The sequence below is a fragment of the Tachysurus fulvidraco genome, chromosome 21 (assembly GCF_022655615.1).
Source record: "Tachysurus fulvidraco isolate hzauxx_2018 chromosome 21, HZAU_PFXX_2.0, whole genome shotgun sequence".
In the NCBI taxonomy this organism is placed as follows: Eukaryota; Metazoa; Chordata; class Actinopteri; order Siluriformes; family Bagridae; genus Tachysurus; species Tachysurus fulvidraco.
In genome coordinates this window covers 2,881,711-2,906,923 of record NC_062538.1, presented here as the reverse complement: position 1 = coordinate 2,906,923, position 25,213 = coordinate 2,881,711, and the positions used below count along the sequence as shown (strand labels likewise).

General features: G+C 40.5%; 1 long non-coding RNA gene across 1 annotated transcript; it reads left to right on the top strand.

The window, feature by feature from the left end:
* Positions 1-23,582: 23,582 nt before the first annotated feature.
* Positions 23,583-24,309, top strand: LOC125139852. The gene is made up of 2 exons (XR_007138986.1): positions 23,583-23,661; positions 24,208-24,309. It is a non-coding gene; the product is annotated as an uncharacterized LOC125139852 (long non-coding RNA).
* Positions 24,310-25,213: the final 904 nt, after the last annotated feature.

Genomic DNA, 25,213 nt, shown 5'->3' with positions numbered 1-25,213 from the left:
GGTAACAGAAGCAAAACAGTGAGTTTAGTTGAACTTTATTCTACTATTTAACACACATTATTTTTTAATCAATCTTCTCCCACAAATCCATCAAAGTCCTCATCTACTGTGTCTTCTTAACTTGCCGCAGTTCATTTTCTTGCTTCCTCCACTTCTGAACCATAGATTCACTGATGTTGAAATCTTTTACAGCCGCTCTATTCCCATTTACATCCACGTAACTGATAGCCTGTAGTTTGAATTGTGCCTCGTAAGCATGTCTCTTCACTGGTGGCATTTTCGGGGGTCCTTAGACAAACAAAGGTTGTCTTTGTGATATAATCAGGTTACTGTTATAATATGACGTGTGTATTTTGTCCACTAGATGGCAATAGAGTTTGGAGTATGCGGGGATGTGTTGGTACTGAAGAAGAGTTGTTGTTGCCTTATGTACGGTGGCTGAGAGGTGCAAAACAAATGAACAAATCCGAAAACAAATGAACAAATCCAAAAACAAATGAACAAATCCAAAAACAAATGAACAAATCCAAAAACAAATGAACAAATCCAAAAAGACAACGACAAGTCAGACAGCCTGGAAACGGTAGGTATCGTTTTTCAATGGAAACTTACCGATCATTGGACAAGCCACCTGTCACTCAAGATATACAGGTATAGAATCTTATGTGTAATGTGTAAAGTTCTTTGTTTAAATTTAAGAAAATAACAAAATTAATCCACAGTAATCCACAGTAAGGACAATACATTTTGTACACTTTTACACATGTGTTACGTCCCTAAAACTGTTGGGGGGGGAGGTTCCCTCTCTCTCTCTCATCTCGTACTTTTAGACACTTCCGGGATCACTGATTGGCTCGGGGAGACGTCAATCCTACTTCGGCGTGACCTATCTGCTGGCAATGAACTTCAGCTGGCAGATATAAAAGCGCCGGGGAAAGAAGCGACGGGAGAACCCTTCCGCTTTGTCTGTTGTTGCCGCGTTATGCAGGGTGTATGCTAATTCGACATAGGGGAGACCCTTTCGCTTAGATTTTTGTTTGCTGTTGCCACATTACTCCGATTGTATACTAATTAATTTATCGCATTTCCTCTCTGTCAAAGGAGCTTTAGCTCCTTTTTTGTTTATTGTGTTATACCAGAGGAAGTGGGACAGGGAAGATGTCGCGCGACTTTTTATAGCCCCACACGTAGGTAACTCGATGTTAGACACACTAGGTAAGAGGTGTACGCCACCCCCTGTATGTTTTGTTAAGTAGGATAGAGTAGGGAAGGATACGACGCTCGGCGCTGGAGTTTTGTTTCTTGTTTATTTCATTAGATAGGTTAGAGGGTTAAAAGAGTTAGTATTGGGTTTTTGTTATTTTTCTTTCCTTTCTTTGGCGTCACTACCGTCTTATTTTCTCTTGATTTAACTTTTTCTTATGTTCTTGGCTTGAGTTGTCCCGTTACCTCTTTTTTTTTTTTCTGGCAATAAACCATTTCATGGTCATTTTCTTGTCCCTGCAGTTCTTTGCCTACCACACCCCCAAAAGAACCACAGCCATAAAAATGTTACTCCTTGCTCTAGACCCCGCATAAAAAGGTCGTAACATTAAGTGGGGGCTCGTCCGGGATTGTTATTAAAATAATTCAATGGTAACTGTGAAAATTTGTGGTTGTGATGGGCAAAGAACAATGCTTTAGTTGTTGTAGGTGGCAGCATAGGAGCCGCGAGTCGCTCAAACGGTTAATAAAGTTTGGATTGCGTGGTTGTCATTGTGGAAAAGTTTCACTTGGAGGATTTTGTAACTAGTCCATCTCTAGAACAGATAGAATTATGCAGAAAGCAGGATTTGATGCAGATAGCGGATCACTTTCAGATCCCTTTAAGTAAACGAAAAAAGAGTTAAAACAAATGTTAATCTTGCGTTTAAAGGAGTTGCAGGTATTGTCTGTGTCAAATGTGGAAGATGGTGTTGAAGATGTGCATGGCGAGGCTCATGAGCAGTTCAGTTCTGGTGAGGAGGATAAGCGGAGTGGCGGAGTTGATGCTGAAGCAGAGGCGGAGGCCGAAGCTAAGGTCGGCTTACCACCGTTTGATCCAGTTACACCCAGTTCTGTTGGTTCACTGGAAGTGGCGCGACTAAAAGTCCGTATGGCCCGTTTGCCTTATGAAGCGCAGGAGAGAGCCCAGACGCGCCAAGCTGAATTGAACTTGAAACTGGAAATACGAAAGCTGGAAATCGAGGCAGAGAAGCAGGTGAAGCTGAAGCAGCTCGAGTTAGAGGCATTAAAAAAATGCTACTGGCTCAACTGTACAGCCGGACACGGCTCACTCCCATGTTTCTTCACCGCAAGGTGGTTTGTCACCCAACCCTTTTGACGTGAGTAAGCACATTGCACTTGTTCCTCAATTTAGAGAAACTGACGTAGACACTTACTTCAGTGCGTTTGAACGCATTGCCATTTCTCTTCGTTGGCCTAAGGAGGTCTGGTCATTGCTGTTACAATGTAGGTTATTTGGAAAAATGCAAGTAGTTTGTTCTACATTGTCAATTGAAGAGAGTCTGAAATATGAATCTGTAAAATCTGCTATCTTGCGAGCATATGAGTTGGTCCCAGAGGCTTATAGGCAACGTTTTCGGAAACACAAAAAGAGTTTTGCACAAACATTCGGGGAATTTGCGAGAATCTCACAAGAATGTATTTTCTTCTCCACGTCCTGAAAGGTTACAGACTGACAGTTCGCTATCACGTTCAAAATTTAGCTTCGCTAATAAAGAGGAGCGTGAGTGTTTTTATTGTCACAAGAAAGGGCATGTGATCGCTGATTGCTTGGCTTTGAAATGCAAGCCGCAGCCACCACCAAAAAGTGTGGGGTTGGTTAAAGCATTAAAGTCTGCGGTCGTTGTACAGCCTGTTGCCGGTGTCACGGAAGAAAGTTATCACTGCACAGAAAGAGGATAAAACTCTTGTGCCTTGTTTTGATTCTGTTAATTCCCTTGATGTGGCTAAGAATAAGAAATGTGCTTATTTCCTAGATAATGACTTACTGATGTGAAAGTGGCATTCTAATGCTGATGAGATTCTAGACTGGAATGTTGTGTATCAAATTGTGGTTCCATTTTCCTATCGTCAACATGTCTTGTGCTTGGCTCATGATCACCAGCTGGCTGGTCATTTAGGTGTTACCAAGACATATCGTCGGATTTTGAGACACTTCTTCTGGCCTGGGCTAAAGAAAGATGTTGTCCACTATTACCGTACGTGTCATACTTGTCAGATTATTGGAAAGCCAAATCAGCGAATTCCACCCGCTCCTTTATCTCCTATACCTGCGATGGGAGAACCATTTGAACATGTGTTGGTAGACTGTGTTGGTCCATTACCAAGAACAAAGTCTGGAAATCAGTTTTTTATTAACCGTTATGTGTATGGCCACCCGATTTCCTGAGGCGATTCCACTAAGAAAAATCACAGCACCTATTGTTAGTAAGGCATTAGTGAAATTATTTTCCACGTCGGACTTCCAAAAGTAATACAAACTGATCAAGGTACAAATTTTCTATCAAAACTTTTTAAACAAGTACTGGTAACATTGAAAATTTCACACCGAGTCTCAAGTGCATACCACCCGCAGAGTCAGGGCGCACTTGAGAGGTTTCACCAAACCCTTAAGGCAATGTTAAGGAAATATTGTCAAGACACCGCTAAGGACTGGGACGAAGGGGTTCCTTTAGTCTTGTTTGCGGTAAGAGAAACTACTCAAGAATCTCTTGGATTTAGTCCTGCTGAACTTGTGTTCGGACATCAGGGTAGAGGACCGTTAAAGGTTCTTAAAGAACAGATCTTGGAGCCTACGCTGAGTTCTGAAACTAATGTATTGGATTATGTAAGCACTTTTCGAGAACGTCTTCATACTGCTTGGTCATTAGCTAAAGAGTCGCTTGCGAGTGCTCAGAAGGACATGAAGCACAAATATGATAGACGCGGTAGCTCGGTCATTTCAACCTGGAAACAAAGTGCTGGTGTTGTTACCTGTGTCCGGATCATCTTTGTCTGCTCGTTTCTTTGGTCCATATGTGGTGAAAAAAAAGATGAGTGAAACTGATTATATGTTGTGTACACCTGACCGAAAACGTAAAACCTGTGTTTGTCATCTTAACATGTTAAAAGCTTATCATGTCAGAGCGTCGTCAATGGCAACCAGTGCTGCGGAAGAGACTGCCGGCCCAGCTACCTTATCTGTAGCGATAGCCGTGGATCTGACGTCACCTGCTAATACGTTGGATGCAGACATAGATGGAGTGGTGTTTCGCCATGAATTTCAGCAGAGTGCAAGGTTAGCAAATCCTGAAATTTTAGAAGATCTTTCCTCATATCTTGACCATCTAACTGTGACTCAGAGAATAGACATTGTAAAATCATCAGTGATTTTAAATGTTTGTTTGTTGATGTTCCTACACAAACAAATGTTCTGAAACATGACATTAATGTGAATGGTGCTCGACCTATCAAGCAACATGCCTACCACGTAAATTCATTGAAACGATCGGTTATGCGTACGGAGGTCGAGTATTTACTGAAAAACAATTTAGCTAAGCCCAGTTGCAGTCCCTGGTGTTCTCCGTGTCTATTGGTTCCAAAACCTGATGGCTCCTTCAGGTTTTGTACAGATTACCATAAAGTAAATGCTGTGACTGTACCGGACAGCTATCCATTACCTCGCATGTGCCTAATTGCAACGCCTATCTCGATGATCTGATGCTGTATTCGTTAAGTTGGAAAGAACACATTTGTCTGTTGAGAACCGTATTTGAACGATTGAGAAAAGCAAACGACGCTTAATTTAGCAAAATGTGAATTTGGTAAGGCAACAGTTACTTACCTTGGAAAGGAGGTCGGTCAAGGCCAAGTATGTCCGGCTAAAGTCACTGCCATAACAGATTTTCCGATTCCTACGACCCGTAGAGTGTTGCGAAGGTTTTTGAGTATGGCAGGCTATTATCGGAGTTTCTGTAGAAATTTTTCGACTGTGGGGAGTCCTCTTACTTCACTACTTAGCCCATCAAAATCTTATGTGTGGACTGCTGAGAGTCAGCATGCTTTTGAGACTGTGAAAAATTTGATGTGTAATGCACCTGTTTTAATGGCACCTGACAGCACAAAAGTTTTTAAACTAGAGGTGGATGCAAGCTCCATGGGTGCTGGTGCTGTTCTTATTCAGGAGGATGAGAATGGAGTCGAACACCCGATTAGTTATTTTTCTCGGAAATATATTAAACATCAGCTGAATTATTCAACAATTGAAAAGGAAGCCCTTGCTTTGCTGCTTGTGTTACAACACTTTGAGGTTTACCTTGGTTCCAGCAGTTTACCAGTGGTGGTCTACACGGATCACAACCCTCTTGTGTTTTTATCTCGTATGTATAACCAAAATCAGCGCTTAATGCGCTGGGCACTTATAGTCCAGTGTTTTAACCTGGAAATCAAACATAAGAAGGGTTCGGATAATGTCTTGGCTGATGCTCTATCGAGGATGTAGGTGGGGTAAAGTGTGTTCACAAACAAGTTTGTTCTTAAGGGTGGGAGTGTTACGTCCCTAAAACTGTTGGGGGGGGGGGGGTGCTGTTTTTTTTTTCTCTCTCTCTCTCTCATCTCGTACTCTTAGACACTTCCGGGATCACTGATTGGCTCGGGGAGACGTCAATCCTCCTTCGGTGTGACCTATCTGCTGGCAATGAACTTCAGCCGGCGGATATAAAAGCGCCGGGGAAAGAAGCGACAGGAGAACCCTTCCGCTTTGTCTGTTGTTGCCGCATTATGCAGGGTGTATGCAAATTCGACAAAGGGGAGACCCTTTCGCTTAGATTTTTGTTTGCTGATGCCACATTACTCCGATTGTATACTAATTAATTTATCGCATTTCCTCTCTGTCAAAGAAGCTTTTGCTCCTTTTTTGTTTATTGTGTTATACCAGAGGAAGTGGGACAGGGAGGATGTCACGCGACTTCCATAGCCCCACACATAGGTAACTCGATGTTAGACACACTAGGTAAGAGGTGTATGTTTTGTTAAGTAGGATAGAGTAGGGAAGGATACGGCGCTCGGCGCTGGAGTTTTGTTTCTTGTTTATTTCATTAGATAGGTTAGAGGGTTAAAAGAGTTAGTATTGGGTTTTTGTTATTTTTCTTTCTTTTCTTTGGCATCACTACCGTCTTATTTTCTCTTGGTTTAACTTTTTCTTATGTTTTTGGCTTGAGTTGTCCCGTTACCTCTTTTTTTTTCTGGCAATAAACCATTTCATGGTCATTTTCTTGTCCCTGCAGTTCTTTGCCTACCACACCCACAAAAGAACCACAGCCATAAAAATGTTACTCCTTGCTCTAGACCCTGCATAAAAAGGTTGTAACAACATGCATTCCAACTTTTCCCTGTGGCAGACTGTTGAACTTCATGTATACCTTGAGTGACAGGTGTCTTGTCCAATGATCGGTACGTCTTCCAATCACAAACTATACCAACTCTTCTGGGTTGTCTGAATTGTCGTTGTGTTTTCAGATTTGTTAATGTGTTTCATGCAGCGATTCAGACAACCCAGAAAAAGGTAGGTATAGTTTGTGAATGGATACTTACCGATCATTGTACAAGATACCTGTCATTCAAGATATACAGGTGAATGAAAGGTGTCTTGTCCAATGATCGGTACGTCTTCCAATCACAAACTATACCAACTCTTCTGGGTTGTCTGACTTGTCGTTGTGTTTTCGGATTTGTTAATGTGTTTTCGGATTTGTTTATTTGTTTTCGGATTCGTTAATTTGTTTTTGGATTTGTTAATGTGTTCTGCACTTCTCGGCCACCGTACTTATGCAAGCTGAGCAGTGAATGTAGTCACAGCATGTTTCTGTCCGTTGCTTAATCTTCTTCATCTTCTTCTTTTGGCTTTTCCCTTCAGGGGTTGCCACAGCGAATCATCTCTCTCCACCTATCCCTATCTTCTGCATCCTCAACACTTGCACCCACTAGCTTCAAATCCTCATTAATTACATACCTCTTTGGCCTTCCTCTTTGCCTCCTGCCTGACAGCTCCATGTCCAACATTCTCCTACCAATATAATCACTCTCCCTCCTCTGAACATGTCCAAACCATCTTAATCTGGCCTCCCTAACTTTGTCCCCCAAACGTCCAACATGGGCTGTCCCTCTGATGTACTCGTTCCTAATCCTGTCCAATATTGTCACTCCCAAAGAGAACCATACAGCATGGCCGGTCTCACCACTATCCTGTACACCTTCCCCTTGATTCTTGCTGATATTTTCCTATCTCACAGAACTCCTGACACTTTTCTCCACCCACTCCAACCTGCCTGCACTCGCTTCTTTACTTCTTTACCACTCTCTCCATTACTCTGAACTGTTGACCCCAAGTACTTAAACTCCTGTACCATCTTCACCTCTTCACCCTGTAACCTTACTGTTCCACTTTCCTCCCTTTCATTCACACACATGTACTCAGTCTTACTACGACCGACTTTCATTCCTTTTCTCTCCAGCACAAACCTCCACCTCTCCAGGTTTTCCTCCACCATCTCCCTGCTCTCACTACAGATCACAATGTCATCTGCAAACATCATCGTCCAAGGAGACTCCTGTCTGGCCTCCTCTGACAACTGGTCCATCACTATAGCAAACAGGAAGGGGCTCAGAGCTGATCCCTGATGCAGTCCCACACCCACTTTGAACTGCTCTGTCTGACCTACAGCACACCTCACCACTGTCCTGCTCCTCTCATACATGTCCTGCACCACTCTGACATACTTCTCTGCTACTCCTGACTTCCACATACAGTGCCACAGCTCTTGGCACTCTGTCATACGCTTTCTCCAAGTCTGCAACTCCCTCTGACCATCCCTATACTTCTCCATCAACATTCTCAAAGCAAAAATTGCATCTGTTCTGCTCTTTCTGGGCATGAAGCCACACTGCTGCTCACAAATTTCCACCACCATCCTTAACCTAGCTTCCACTACTCTTTCCCACAGCTTCATTGTATGGCTCATCAACTTTATCCCCCTATAGTTGTTGCAACTCTTCACGTCCCCCTTATTCTTAAAGATCGGCACTAACACATTCCTTCTCCATTCCTCAGGCATCCTCTCACTTTCTAAAACCCTAGTTAAAAACTCCACTGCTGCCTCTCCTAGACACTTCCAGACCTCTACGGGATGTCGTCAGGACCAAATGCCTTTCCACTTTTCATCCTCTTCAAAGCCTTCCTGAGTTCATCCTTTATAATCTTATCTACTTCCTGTTCCACAGATTTCACCCCTTCTACTCTTTTTTCCCTCTCATTTTCCTCATTCATCAGCTCCTCAAAGTATTCCTTCCATCTCTTCTGTACACTCTCCTCACTTGTGAGCACCCTTCCATCTCTATCCGTCTGCCTAGCTAACCTGTACAAGTCCTTCTCTCCATCTCTAGTGTCTAACCTAGTGTACAACTCGTCATATGCCTTCTGCTTGGCCTTAGACACCTCCCTCTTCACTCTGTGCTGTAACTTCTTGTATTCCTTTCTTTTCTTTTCAGTCCTGTCCATATCCCACTTCTTCTTGGATAACCCCTTCCTCTGGACAGTATCCTGAACTTCCTCATTCCACCACCAAGTCTCCTTATCTCCTTTCCTCCTTCCAGATGACACACCCAGCACCTTTCTTCCTGTCTCCCTGATCACTTCTGCTGTAGTTTCCCAGTCATCTGGCAGCACTACCTGACCACCCAGAGCTTGCCTCAACTTCTGCCTACTTTGTACCAAAAGTTAATCTTATTCATGAGCGTGCACGATTTCACATGAGAGTTCAGTGGCCAGGGGAAATGGCCGAAGAATATATTTGCAGCCTGCATGAACTAGCCAGTACATGTGACTTTGGGGCGGCAAAGGATGAAAACATTCTCGATCAGCTTGTGATTGGGATTTTAGACAGAAAACTGTCAGAAAAGCTTCAATTAATGCCCGATTTGATGCTCAAACACGCCATAGAGCTCGTGAGACCGTCTGAACAGGGACGAGGACACATTAATAAACAAGCTGCGTGTGTTAGTACTCAAATCAGTGAAGTGACTGGTGCCAGAGGAAAATCACATTACAGTGGAAGAGGTAGACAACACATAGGCTCAAAATCAAAATCAGACAGAGCAGGCAATAGAATGGAGATGTAAAAGATGTGGAAGAAATCATGGAAAAGGGGACATATGCCCAGCAAAAAGTGCTGAATGTCGCAAATGCAGAAAAAAGGGCCACTTTACTGCAGTTTGTAGAACCCAAGCAGTCCATGAAGTCACCAACCACCAGAGGGCAGCAATGTCACACACTTCCTTGGCGAGTTGACACAAATTAATGATGCAAATGGAGCATGGATGGTCACACTTCCAATTCAAGGCACAGACACAGACTTTAAAATTGACACGGGTGCTGACATAAGTGTACTTTCTGAGATAACATTCTCTGTTTTGAAGTACAAGCCACAACAAGAATACAAATGTGAAACTTGAGAGCCCAGGGGGAACATTGCACTGCAAAGGACAGTTTAAATCCGTCACAGTCTACAGAGATCTGAAGCAACTCAATAAAGCTGTCAACTATCGACGACATTCTACCTAAGTTAGCACATGCTGAAGTTTTCTCACACCTTGATGCTGCTAGTGGTTTCTGGCAACTGCCACTTGATATGGAATGTGCAAAACTAACAACATTTATTACTCTTTTGGGAGATATTTCTTCCGTAGGCATTTGGAATAACGAGTGCATCAGAAATCTTCCAGCGTGAAATGTCAGCAATCCTCGACGACCAAGAAGGAGTCGCAGTGTTCATGGATGATATTTTAGTTTATGGCAACACTCCTGAGGAACATGCGCAGCGATTGCAGAGGGCTTTGGCAGTCATTGACCGGGCAGGTTTGCAGCAGAATAAGGAAAAGTGTCTACTGAGACAGAATCAACTCAAGTATTTAGGACACAAAGTAACAAGTAATCACAGGAGCTCCTGTTCTTGCGTTTTATGATGTCACAAAGCCCACAGTTCTCAGCGCAGATGCCAGCAGTTATGGTCTGGAGGGCGACTTGCTGCAAGACCATGACGGGCGACTATAACCAGTGGCCTATTCCTCCAGGATGCTGACAGATGGTGAAAAACGGTATGCCCAGATCGAAAAAGAGTGCCTGGCAGCCATGTGGTCCTGCGAGAAAGAGACTTGCCCACTCTGTTGTGTTTTGCTGTACGGACTGGAAAGTTTTGTGTTGCAAACTGACCATAAACCACTCATTCCGTTGATCATGCAAAGGATCTGGATTCAGTTCCCCTGATATGTCAAAGACTGTTATTGCAAATAATGCGTTACAATCCTGAGGGGCAGTATGTACTGGTGGTCGCTGACACGCTGTCTCGACACCCTCAGCCCACCAATTCAGCAGAGGTTTCTGAATTAGTGCTGGATGTGGAATCTTACGAGAAAGCTGGCAGTGATGCATGGCCAATCTCTCAACCTAAACTGGATTCTGTGAAAAGAGAGACGGGACTGGATTATGAACTACAAATGGTGAAGACGTACAGTATGTGGCTGATGGCTGGCCTAGATATGCAGCCAATGTCCCTCAAGCTTTGAAATCATACTACAGTGCACGTCATCACCTGTCAGTTTTCCAGGACTTTGTGATAGGATCATAATTCCCCAGACAATAAGGTCAGACATACTCCAGAGATTGCATAGCGGTCACCAAGGCATTGTGAAATGTAAGGAGAGAGCCAAATGTAGTGTGTGGTGGCCAGGATTAAGTAAAGAAATCCAGTCACTTGTTAATAACTGCAAAGACAAGACCTTCCCAGAAAAAGGAGCCACTCCTAACCACTCCCCTGCCAAACCGCCCATGGGAGAAAATTGGTGCTGATATATGTGAAGTGGATAAGCAGCATTAATTGATAGTTGTGGATTATTTCTCGAGGTATATTGATATAGCTCATCTTTCGGACCTGTCAGGAAAAACATGTGCTTGTCTACAGAACATGTTTGCACGATGGGGCTGTCCCAATGTTTTGTTTTCGGATAATGGGCCTCAGTTTAGTGGACGGGCTTTTAAAGACTTTACAAGAGACTATGATTGTCAGCATGTTACCTCAAGTCCTCACTATGCACAATCAAACGGTGAGGCTGAAAGAGCTGTGCAAACAGCTAAAAAGATCTTGAAACAATCGGACCCGTTTGCAGCTCTGATGAGCCACACCCATTCAGGCTACAAGTGTAAGTCACAGCTTATGATGGGTAGACAAATAACCACTGTTCCCACATTGGAGTCAAACCTGCAGCCTGAGTGGCCAGATCTTCATCAGCTGAGAAAGTTGGAACGAAAAGCTAAAGCAAGCTATCGAAAATATTACAACAAGAGGAACAATGTTCGTACATTACCTGAGATTTTACCAGGTGATTCTGTGGCAGTGAAATTGGATGATGAGAGAGGATGGATAAGGTTGAGAAGTGTGAGTCACCCCGGTCTTACGTTATACAATCTGAGGCCGGATTACTTAGACGAAACCGGTGACATCTAATGCCTACACCCAGTGACAAAGGACCGACATCTACTTCAGCTTCACAAACTCAAGTATAGCAAGAAATCAACAGTCCCGACCATCTTGCAAATGAAATGCTTAATGCTGTTCCAAACATTCCAGAGTCAATTGAACAACCTGTAATTAATTTACCTGAGTCGGATTCTAGCCAAACAACAGTTCCTTCACCAAAGGTGGTAAAAACAAGATCTGGATGATCTGTCTTAATTCCACAGAAGTATAAAGACTTTGTGCAAATGGCTTAAGAAAAAAAAAATAGCAAAAGAGTTTAAGTGAAACGTTATGAGAACGTAATTAATTAAGTCTGATTAAATATTGTTTAAAAAACCTGCTGTTTACTGTGTTATTTGTGAAGTGATCGTTGTGCTCCATTACACCAGCAAGAAAACACATTTTACCCTCTAAGGTCTTAGTTTATTATTTACGTTAATGGTTAAGTTTAAGTCTATTATTCAGGAATTACAATAAAATAATCAGAGGTCTTGAAAAATCATAAAAACCTCCATGGTGTGAAAGTTTGTCTAAACAACTAACAATTTGAATGATGGCTTTATTTTAATACTTTCTGTTAACATTTATACATTTGCAGGAAAGACAGAATTCTGAGTTACTAAATAATGAGTTACAGATGATTAACACATCAAATCTCTGGATTTTAATTACAGAAATGAAAATGTGATTTAAATGATGTATTATTGCATTATAATAGTTTTATTAATATGTTATTTTTATTAAAATGCCTCGCCACATAAATTGAAGCCTGTTACAGCTAATTTACTTTTTTCATATTTAAGACTGGACCCTATTGTCAGCTGTGGTGAGAAAAAACTCCCTTAGATGGAAGCGAAAGAAACGTTGAGAGGAACCAGACTCAAAAGAGAACCTCATCTTCATTAAAGGTGACACTGGAGGGTGTGACTATAGACTGTTATAAACACCTCAGTGTCATTATGAATCATGTCCTTTCTACAGTCAGATACAGTCTGATAATTGTGTATTGATGAGGAGTTTATAACAGTTTATAGTCACACCCAAATGAGGATGAGGGTGTGACTATAAACTTTTATAAACACCTCAGTGTCATTATGAGTCCTTTCTACAGTCAGATACAGTCTGATTATTGTGTATTGATGAGGAGGTTGTTGTCCTCAGAGACCACATGGAGTTGGCATCTTCTCTTAGAATGTCTGAAATCATCATGAAGTTGAACAGTACTGGAGCTGGTTCATCTCTTGGTACCTCAGGATCCTCACAGGGTTCATCTTTTCTCACTGAAGGTCTGAAAACATTACGAAGTGGAACACAACTGGAGCGGTTACCTGAATGCCTTTGGGTGGGTAGAAGAAAAGAAGCAAGTGGAGATATTAGCGTAGCTTCTGTAACCCCATCATCCCTTCAGTGTTTTTTTTATTTTTTATAAAGAATCATTTGATGATTGTGTTACTGAGGTGAAGCACCATGAGATAGTGATGGCGAAGTGAAGCTTTTTTGAAGCAGTGTGTCATGGTTGAAGCACCTGCCTCGTTCCTCCAATCGCCACCAGAGGGAACCTTCCCCTGAGTACTAGTAGCTTCCGGACTACACTTCCCATAATCCCCTTACCGGGACTGATTACACCGCCACCTGCTTCCAATCACCCACTTCCTATATAAACGAACTTGAACTTGGCTTTTGTGCAAAGTCTCGACTTGCTCGGCTGTCATTCTGAGCGTTTCGTGATTTGTTTCTGTACTCTTGCCTTCCGACTGTTTGCCGCCAGCCCTGACCTTCTGCCTGTTATTATTGACCACGTTTGTGCCTCGCCCACTCTGTTGTGTTTTGCTGTCATTTGACCCTGCCTGTCATTATACGAGAATGTTTAATAAAAGCTGCAAATGAATCCTCAGCCTTACAATGCTTCATTACACAGTGAAGCTTTCAACCCAATTGTTTTGGAAAAAGGTTCATTACTCGAAGCTTTTCAAATCAGTGCTTGATGAGGACCTCTGCTGTTGAAAGTGCTATCACAGAATTTTTCACAACCAAACAACGTATTAATTTTAGAAGCAAAAATGAATGGATTGACAAATTAAGGATAGATAATGTAATGTACGTACTATGGGGTTTCATAGTTTTGTGATAAGCCTGCCCCCTAGTGGTGACCTATAGTGATGTATTGAGATTTGCATTCAGTTCCGGTTCAGTAAAAGAATAATGCGAGTTACACAGCAACCCATGGTGTCGCGTTATTATTATTCTGCCCACAGACACAACAGAATTGGCGACGAGTTTCGGATCGACAACCACAGATGCAACAAAAAGACCTGAATGGACAAGAAACGGAAAGGAATATTCACAAAAAGAGCGCGTAAGTTACATTAAACAGAAAGAGAAGCGAAGACTTATGGACTACTTCGTAGTCTGTTAACCCCTGAAAAGCCAGCGGATAAATCGTTCCAGCAAGTAGTGGACATTTTAAATGAACATTTGAGCCCCAAACCCTTAGAAATTGCGGAAAGATTCAGATTCCACAAGCGAACCAAGCTAAAGGAGAAAGTGTTTCCAAATACATAGCTGAGTTACACCGATTGTCAGAGCATTGTCAATTCGGAGCTGGAATGGCAGATGCATTAAGAGACAGACTTGTTTGTGGAATGCATAATGAAAGTACACAAAAATTTGACACTCGATCGTGCATTGAACATTGCAATATCCATGGAGACTGCAGCAGAAGATGCATTAGAATTGCAACAAAAATCAATAGAATGTGCAACAAATAATCTGGCACTGAAATCGGAAAGAAAACAGAAATGCTATCGCTGTGGAAGAATGTCTCATGAGGCAAATGACTGCTGGTTCAAGGATAAAGAGTGTAGAAGATGCCATAAAAAGGGGCACATCGAGAGAGTATGCAAAATGGATAAACAGAAGGTACAGAAAGTACAGAAAGACTGAATGTACAAAGTGAAACATAAATCTGCCACTGTACATCAAGTAACTGAAAATGAAGCGAACACAAGTTCAGATACCGATGATGTCTCAAGCCTGGAACTGTACAGTATTAAAGAGACAGATTGAAGAGTTATTTGGCTTACACCAGAAGTGTCAGGTGTTAAACTCAAGATGGAGTTAGACACTGGATCTGCCTTATCGGTCATCTCAGCTGATTACAAACGACTGTTTTCAAAAATACCACTGCAACAGACATCAATGATATTAAAAACTTATACTGGTGAAAAAGTCTCTCCAAAAGGAAAACTACCAGTAACTGTGAATTACAAAGAAAATCAGCAACAGCTCAACCTGTCTGTCCTGGAAAATGGAGGGCCTGCATTGTTCGGACGCGAATGGCTGAGGAAAATACCTCTGGACTGGCACGCAATAAAAACTTGAATGTTTCCCAGCAAATTACAAACAAAGAGACACAAATTACTTTATCGCAAATTGTACAAAATGCAGAACCTGTGTTTCAGAAAGGAATAGGAACACTTAAAGGAATAAAAGGGACTCTGGAGTTAAAAGAAGACACTTCTCCAAAATTCTTTAAATCCCGCCCAGTCCCATATGCAATTCGTCCCAAGGTGGAGGCAGAGGTGGATCATTTGGAAAAAACAGGAATCCTGACTAAAATTGAACGAGTGAATGGGCAATGACTATAGTTCCTGTGATCAAAAAGGGTAAGACAGGGGATGTGCATATTTGTGGGGACTTTAAAGTGACCATTAATCCAGCTCTTCATGCAGTACAGTATCCCCTGCCATGAATTGAAGATATTTTTGCATCCTTGTCCAGTGGAGAACACTTCTCAAAAATTTACCTGGCCAAAGCATACCTCCAAATGGAGATGGATGAGCAATCCAAGTTCAAGTTCAAGTTTATTTGTATAGCACATTTACAAACAGCCACACTGCTGACCAAAGTGCTTCACAGTTCATTTGACATTTCAGATACACTTAAAAATATGCACATACACAATAAGATAGTTCAAGAAACTAAAATAAGAATTATTTAAAAAAAATAAAATAAAAAAATAACCAGTTTAAAAGAAAGTAATATAGATATTATATAACCATAAGATATAACCTAGGCAATAAGATAAAATCCTAGGCAATCATGAAAAGGCTAGAGAAAATAAGTGGGTCTTTAGCATGGACTTAAAACTAGAAATGGTGGGTGCCATCCTAATCTCTAGTGGCAGGGAGTTCCATAATTTAGGACCGGCCACAGAAAAGGCATGCTCTCCTCTACGCATGAGCCGTACACGAGGGACAACCAAAAAAGCCTGGTCAGATGAACGAAGACTTCTAAGAGGAAAGTAGGGATGAAGAAGTTCAGATAGGTAGAGAGGAGCGGTATTATGGAGAGACTTATAGACAAAGAGTAAAATCTTAAAATCTATTCTCTGAGAAATCGGCAGCCAGTGTAGAGATTTGAGAATGGGAGTGATGTGTTCATATTTGCGACAACTAGAGAGAAATCTGTCAGCAGCATTTTGAACGAGCTGGAGACGCGTAATCTGAGTTTTAGATGTACCGCAATATAAAGAGTTACAGTAGTCTAAGCAAGAGGTAATAAATGCGTGAACAGCCATTTCTAAGGTCTTAGGGGTAAGAAAGTGTTTCATTTTGGAGAGAATCCGCAGTTGGTAAAAGATAGACCCAATAACAGATGAGATGTGTTTGTCAAATTTTAAGTGCTGATCAATAAACATGCCAAGATTCTGCACCCGTGAAGATCTAAAAACAGATAAGCTCTCCAGGTTGATGCTTTAGGACTGAGAGTTCTCATTTGGGCTAAACACTATTACCTCAGTCTTTTCTTCATTTAAAAACAGGAAAGTTTGTGCCAGCCAAAATTTAACCTCTTCTAAACATTTTAGAAGAGATGAGATTGCTGAAGGATTGTTTTTCCTAATTGATAAGTAGATTTGGGTGTCATCAGCATAGAAGTGAAAGGAAACACCATGCTTCCGGAGAATAGAGTCCAAGGGTAGCATGTATAATGAAAATAGAGAAGGAGCTAAAATAGAGCCTTGTGGAAGGCCATAGGACAGCGCGGCAGGGGAGGAGGAAAAGTTACCCAGTTTCACTATGAATTTTCTGTCAGTCAGGTATGACTGAAACCAGCTCAAAACATTTGCTTTTAGACCTACCCAGGTCTCAAGCCTCGATAATAAGAGGGAGTGGTCTATGGTATCAAAAGCAGCTGATTAATCCAATAAATTCTTGACCATCAACACACATACTGTAAAGGGCTCTATCAGTACAACCATCTTGTTTTTTGAATTGCATCAGCCCCTGCCTTGTGGCAAAGAGTGATAGACCTGGTGCTGCAGGGTATTCCAGGAACACAGTGTTACCTGGACAATATCATTGTAAAAGGGAAGGATGATGCAGATCACCTCCAAAACTTACAATGTGTGCTGACTTGACTGTGTGAGTATGGACTAAGAGCTAACAAAGAAAAATGTGAGTTCTTCAAGTCTCGGATTTCTTATTGTGGTCATGTGATAGACAAAGATTGTCTACACAAGTCACAGGACAAAATTGAAGCTGTGTTAAATGCACCACACCCACAGAACGCGTCTCAACTCCGATCATATCTCGGACTTGTGAACTATTATCACAAATTTCTTCCAAACCTCTCGACCGTGCTACACCCATTGAACGCACTATTGCAAACAAGAACACAGTGGAAATGGTCAGACAGTTGCGAACAAGCTTTCCAAAAGACCAAGATGCTCATAACTTCTGGTATAGTGCTGGCACATTTCAATCCATCCATCAGGCTGGCATGTGATGCATCGCAGTATGGAATTGGCACTGTGCTGTCACACAAGTTTCCAGAAGGCACAGAAAAACCGATAGCCTTTGCATTGAGATCACTAACGGCAGCAGAATGTAACTATGCACAAATAGACAGAGAAGCACTTAGTCTTGTGTGGGGTGTAGAAAAGTTCCACCATTACCTATATAGTCAAAGATTCACCCTGATCACAGACCATCAGCCCTTGGTCTCGATCTTCAATGTGCGGAGAGGTGTTCAAAGGCACCAAACTACATGGTAACGCAGACGGCTGGTCAAGTCTGCCTCTGAAGTCAACAGACGGCATTCTCAGCGAGAACAGCTTTCTGTGTGTCAAGGGACGCTGATGTGTGGATTAAGAGTTGTCATTCCCTCCAAATTGCGCAGTAAGATGCTGGACACGTTACATAAAGGGCATTTGGGCACAGTAAAAATGAAGAATCTTGCGCGTAGTTATATGTGGTGGCCAGGAATCGACAAGCAGATTGAGGATCTGGCAAAGGCTTGTCCTGGATGTCAAAGGACCCAGAACTCTCCACCATTAGCTCCGTTGCATCCCTGGGAATGGCCGTCAACACCATGGCAACAAGTGCATGTTGACTTTGCTGGACCATTTAGGGACTCCATGTTCTTGATCGCCATGGACGCACATTCTAAATGGCCTGAAGTTGTTCCGATGAAGACAACCACATCTGAAAACACTGTTTCGGTATTGAGAACAATATTCTCCAGGAACGGTTTGCCAGAGCAGATATGCACAGATAATGGATGACAATTCGTCTCAGATGAGTTTCAGAAATTCATAAAGCTGAACGGTGTCAAACAGATCACTTCTGCGCCATTCCATCCTACAGACTTTCAAGAAAGCAATGGACAATGACAGCATTTCACTACAACACAAAATAGACAACTTTCTTTTCATGTACAGAAATGCAACACACGCCACAACAGGCCAAACACCAGCAATGATGTTCCTTAAGAGAAACTTAAGATCTCGCTTGGATCTCATCAAACCCAATGTTCGTCGTTACGTGGAAAATAAACAAATTGAGCAGATGAAGGACAGACCTACAAGAAATTTCCGAGTTGGACAAGAGGTATTACACGCGACTACAGACTGGAAAAGTGGAAACCAGGTACTATCACCACCAGAACTGGACCCTTGACGTACACAGTGAAGGTTGGAGAGAACACTTGGAGACGCCATGTAGATCAGTTGGTGGATCGCCAGACAAAATCCCCACCTTTACCTGCCCTTGAGTCGAATGTCAAGGACAACAATGCTTTCAACACTACCCCTCCTACATCAGTTAATGTGAATGAATCTCATGTCGCATGAAGATGAACCTCCTCAAAGGCTTGATTTGTAGCTATGTTTAATTCATGTTTCTCAGTATAATTAATCTAGTGGGGGAGGAAAGTGTAATGTATGTACTATGGGGTTTCATAGTTTTGGGAAAAGCCTGCCCCCTAGTGGTGACCTATAGTGATGTGTTGAGATTTGCATTCCGGTTCAGTAAAAGAATAATGTGGGTTACACAGCAACCCATGGTGTTGCGTTATTATTATTCTGCCAGCAGACACAACAGATAAATAAATAAATACATAAATAAATAAAAGATATAAACAAACAAACAAATAAATAAATAGTTTTAAATACATGGCCAAAACATGTTCCATTTCATACGCATGGTAACTCCAAATAAAAATGTAATAAAGATAACTTTTTGTATGGTGAATGTGGACATTTTGACTGTTTTTAGAAAAAAAATCAGACTCATGAATGTTGAAGGTACATTAGTGCAGACACACTTTTACACTATTATAAATCTGCCTTACAGACTACTGTACTGTAGGCTAGATGGATGCTTTGTGCTTATTATGTTTTATTAACAGAAGTCAGCAATCAGGTGTCTACCTGTTCAGCATGACTATATAGACACACAGTCTTATTTGTAAGTGTGAACTTGTGAAATGGATATTGTAAGTGTTCTTGAATGAGTGACATGGATGATGTATTATTATTATAGGCCAGATGCTGGGAGCAAATCAAACACTGGACCTAAAAACAGATTAAGGATAGACCTTGTCTCAAAAGTATAAAGTGTGAACCATTAAAAAAAAGATCATGGTATTAAGCGGTGCACAAAAGGCTTTTCTTGCATTCCTATATTTTTCAACTTATTACTACTATCCAATAAATATATATGACAAAATATACGACATGAAATGTTACATTGAATCGGATAATTGCCCAATGATGAATGAGAGTTAAGTTATAAATATAGGCTTCACAACAAAACCATATATAACCATATAACCTTATTGGGTGAAATCAAATGAAAGTGTTCCCACATTTCAAATCTTTTTGTAAAAGGCTCCATTGACAACTCACAACAATGAGCTCTCCTAAACTCGCTATACAGTAATAGATTCCATTTAATACTCCAATACAACACACGAGGGTGCACCGCGTGTTGAACACGATTTTAAACCTTTGAATCAAAATTATGGACGTTTTAAGCAGCAAAACAAGTGGGTATACCGAGGGTATAGGCTAATATTAAGCCATAGAAGTCGTTATATGCAAACAGCCCTGGGGAAAAAGTAAGCATACTTCGTATATATACTTATCAGAATCTCAAAACTTCACCATCATCATTATTACTATGCTCACTTGCACACTTGCTCTTTTTTTTGCATTGCTGCTCACCATTGCCTTACCATTGTACAGTATATATCCACCTGATTTCTGTTTATAGTAACAGCAATATATTACTGTATATTATGCTCATAGTACATATCCTCCTGTATATTTCTGTTTATAGTAATAGCCATATATTTGGTTTATAGCACATACCCTTCTGTAAATTTCAGTTTATAGTAATATTCATCTGTATATTATATTCAAAGTACATATATATTTCTGTATATTATATTCATAGTACATATATATATTCATCTGTATATTATGTTCATAGCACATATACTGTATATCATATATATTCATCTGTATATTATATTCATAGTACATATATATTTCTGTATATTGTATTCATAGTACATATATATTCATCTGTATATTATGTTCATAGCACATATATATTATATTCATAGTACATACACATCTGTAAATTACTGTTTATAGTAATTGCCATGTATTTTGTTTATAGCACATACCCTTCTGTAAATTTCAGTTTATAGTAATAGCCATCTGTATATTATATTCATAGTACATATATATTCGTCTGTATATTATATTCACAGTACATATATATTCATCTGTATATTATGTTCATAGTACATACACAACTGTAAATTAGTGTTTATAGTAATAGCCATATATTTTGTTACATCCTTCTGTAAATTTTAGTTTATAATTATAGCCATCTATATATTATGTTCATAGTACACACACATCTGTCAATGACTTCCATATTACCAATTTATTTAACTTATCTAAATCTTGTAAACTCTATATCCTGCACTTGCTGCTGTTGCACTCTGGTTAGACCTAAACTGCATTTCGTTGCCTTGTACTGTACTTGTACATGTGTAATGACAATAAAGTTTTGAATCTAATCTAATCTAATCTAATCTAATTATCGTTATTGAGGAAAACTTTACTGCAATACAAGTTAGTTATTTTTTACTAATCACCCAGATACATGATAGTAATTTCTGTTAATTCTTCCTTTTACACCTACACTGTACACTCTATAATTTGACTTATAGGACATTTAACTCATCTCACAGTCTGTTATAGAATTTGGTCAAGATTTTAAAGGATCATGTTGAGAAGCTGAAATCACGGGCACACACACACACACACACACACACACACACACACACACACACACACACACACACACACACACACACACACACACACACAATTACATTTATAGCATTTGGCAGATGTCCTTATCCAGAGTGACTTACATTTATCTCATTTATACAGCTGAGCAACTGAGGGTTAAAGGCCTTGCTCAGGGGCACAGCAGAGGCAGCTTGTGGCCCCGGGGATTCAAACTAATAACCTAGTCCAACATCTTAACCAGAGCTACCACACACTGAGATATGACCTTTGTTTTTTGTGACTAGAGGGTGGAATATACTGTATCAAACAGTCAGAAAAGATTTCCCCCATTGTGTGGGATTATGTACTTTGTAGCCTGTTTGTGATGATGATGATCTTCCTTCTCGTAAAGTGCTGTTTTCCCAGCACCTCACTATCTTATAATCTTTGTCGATGTTATATATGAAGTATGAAGTATTGTGCGGCTGTTTATCGTTATAAAACATCACAATTACTTGTTCCGGCTAAACACTGCTTTTACTCTTTTGTTAATATCTTTGTGTTGCTCGGAGTTTTCCAGAAATTCATCACAAACCTCACAACAACCTCTTTTTTATTAGGATGTTAAATATAATAAGATATGAGTGCAGTGCAAGTATTTAGACACCAAGGGGCTTGTTATCATAAAAGGATGATAAAAGGAAGGTTAAATAACTGAAAACTGAGACCGAGAGGAAAATTCCACTGCTTAATAATCCTAGTATTGAATTTTGTCCAAATTGTATAAGAGATTGTGAGACAATGAGGTAGATGTTCTCCATGTCAAATAATTAGATTAGATTGTCATTGCACATGGGTACAAGGCCACGAAAAGCAATTAGCAATTAACCTCCGTATATGCAATCTATATATGATTATACAGAGAATATACATAATATATTGTTGGAATAATATGACAAATCCCTTAAGATGCAAGTGTATATTAAGGGATTTGTCATATTATTCCAACAATATCTTATGTATCATCTTTAGGGGGTTTTAGCCCTCAGTGAGAATTTAAAATAAGAAGAGTTTTATATTATATGACTACATAGTAAACCAAAAGTTATGTTATTATTTAAAATGGAAAAAGTGGACACCAACATTTTATGCATGATGTAATGATGCCAGTCTTGAATCAAATCAGTTCATGTATGTGTGCTTTCTCTACAAACAGTGTGTCCAATGAATGCAGTCATTAATAAAACAAATATTCACAAGACAAAGACCAAATCAATAAATGTTATTTTTATTTAGTATTGAATGGATTGTTTGCATTAATATTTTGTTTGTGCCATCAACTCTGGTAATAAGAATAGTGACATTTCACTGGTATAATTGATTTTTTTTTAATGTCAACACAGTACTGTACATACACTACAGCCACACACAAATCTCAGTACATTAAGTTCACTACTATAGCATAAACATGCAGAAGTAGTACAACTTTTTATAACTGTACCAACAAACTTTTACTTGTGGGATGACATAAAATACATCCTCACAATACATACATTTTAAAAGAAATGTCTCCAATTAAATAATAAACACTACTATAGTGGGCTTATAGAAATATATTTTCATTTGAAAAACATGCTTTTGTTGGGGTAACAGACACAAAACACAACCTTGCAAACAATTTGAACACAAATAGCATAACATTGTACAACAACATGAGTACCAAATTCCCTGGATTTGTGAAAATTCTTTGCAGTTTTTATAAAATACCTTCTATGACCGTTTTTGCGGTTTTCCGCCTATTAACATTATAGATAAACGCCTCCAGCTCTGACTGCGTGTGCACGCTGCGCGTGCCTGTGCTTCTCCGTTCGAATACAGCAGACAGCTGATGATGCACTATTCAAAGACTACAACGCACGCGCGTAAAAGCAAAGTAAAAAAAAAAAAAATTAAAATTGCTCTTGGATCAAACTGATGAATAATTTCCTTTCCCATCGACGCATTTTAACGTAATTTTTATTTTTTATTTTTGAAAGTAAAAATTATACTTATAGTTTTAGGGTGGCTGAGATCACAGACAGAGGGGCTGGAGTCACCCTAAAAAAGGGCTAGAACTGCCCCTGCTGTGAACCAGTAATCAGTCTGTTGTGTCTGTGTGAGTCTTGAACGAGAGAAATCTTTATGAGAATTGAAGAGCTGACTGATTAAACACTGATGGGGAGTTTTTTCCTCTTATAAGGTCTGAGTGTGTCTGTTTCCTCATAGTCTGGATGACTAATATTGTGTTTTAGTGGTTGATGTGTGCAGAGCCCAGGGGCGGTTCTAGACCTTTTTAGAGTGGCTCCAGCCCCCTGTCTGTGATCTCAAAGTGTGCTTGATAATTCAACAATATTATGTCATGACCATCCGTTTTATTTAATTTCAACTGATTTCTGCAGGCCGTGAATTCTCCTTCATTGCACTCAAACCACTTCCCAGGTAATGTTACTTGAATGTAATGATCAAATTTGAACACTTAGAATTCGTGGCTTGCAGAAATCACCCAATTGCAAAGGTGGACGCACGCATTACCCGTGAGAATCAGCATCCGTTGCTATGTAGACGGAGCCAGTCCGCTTTGTGATTGGTGATTTCTGCAGGTTTTCAGGGTTTCGTGAATTCTATGTGTTCAAATTTCACACTATGTGACGAACTGCCGTTAGACTGGGCTGGTATAGCAGTTATGTTTGTAATCATGAGATATTGTGGTTTCTAGAAACTCTTCTTTCAATTTGATGTGTGCTGTGCACACAGAAACCTTCCCCCTAACAGAGACAAATGATTTAAATATATGAATTATTATGAATATATTATAATATATATTTTTAATGTAGTTTCAGTCCTTTCTCATTAACAGAATTAGAAAGAACACATTTACATGTTAGTTATAATAGTCATAATGTATTTATATCAAAATACATTTAATAATTCACCCACCAGTGAGGTTCCTACTGTTATGGCTTCTCTCTCTCTTTTCTCACCAAGTTGCCACTGCTGGGCCCCTGAGAAAGGCCCTTGACTCTGGGGAGGAAGCTCTGGGGAGACTCTGGGGAGGAAGTTCTCATGTTTTGGCAAGCTCACTCAGAGTAAGTCTGACCTGGCGAAGCATATGGTGTCATTTACAAGGTGTCTATGTGTCTGTCTGTCTGTGTGTTGTTGAGAAAAACACTCACCCACAAACACTTACTCATGCACTTGTGTTCATTTGATCAAAGTGCAGATAGAGATGCAGCTCAAACCCACAACAAACCCACAAGTATGTAGGCTTCAAATGTAGGTTTCCTGTTGCCTGGAGCTCAACATTTTATTTTCTTACAGAGGTGGGAGTAAGTTACACATGTGCAAGTCGCAAGTAAGTCTCAAGTCTTAACCTTCAAGTCTCAAGCAAGTCCGAGTCCATTTTTGTGAGAGTCAAGTAAAGTCGTAGCTTGAGTCAAGCAAGTCACTCAGATGTTTGATGATTTAAATAAATGTATATATCACTCACTCACTCACTTTCTACCGCTTTATCCGAACTACCTCGAGTCACGGGGAGCCTGTGCCTATCTCAGGCGTCATCGGGCATCAAGGCAGGATACACCCTGGACAGAGTGCCAACCCATCGCAGGGCACACACACTCTCTCATTCACACACACACACACTACAGACAATTTTCCAGAGACAATTTTCCAGAGATGCCAATCAACCTACCATGCATGTCTTTGGACCGGGAGAGGAAACCGGAGTACCCAGAGGAAACCCCCGAGGCACGGGGAGAACATGCAAACTCCGCACACACAAGGCAGAGGTGGGAATCGAACCCCGACCCTGGAGGTGTGAGGCGAACGTGCTACCCACTAAGCCACCATGCCCCCATGTATATATTAAACAAAGTTAAATCTACAGTATTTATGGACTAGGAGAGTTTTATTTGCAACAAAAAATGATTATATGCATTTATGAAAAGTTTCAATAGGCCTCAAACATGGCAGAAGACCATGGAAAGACAAT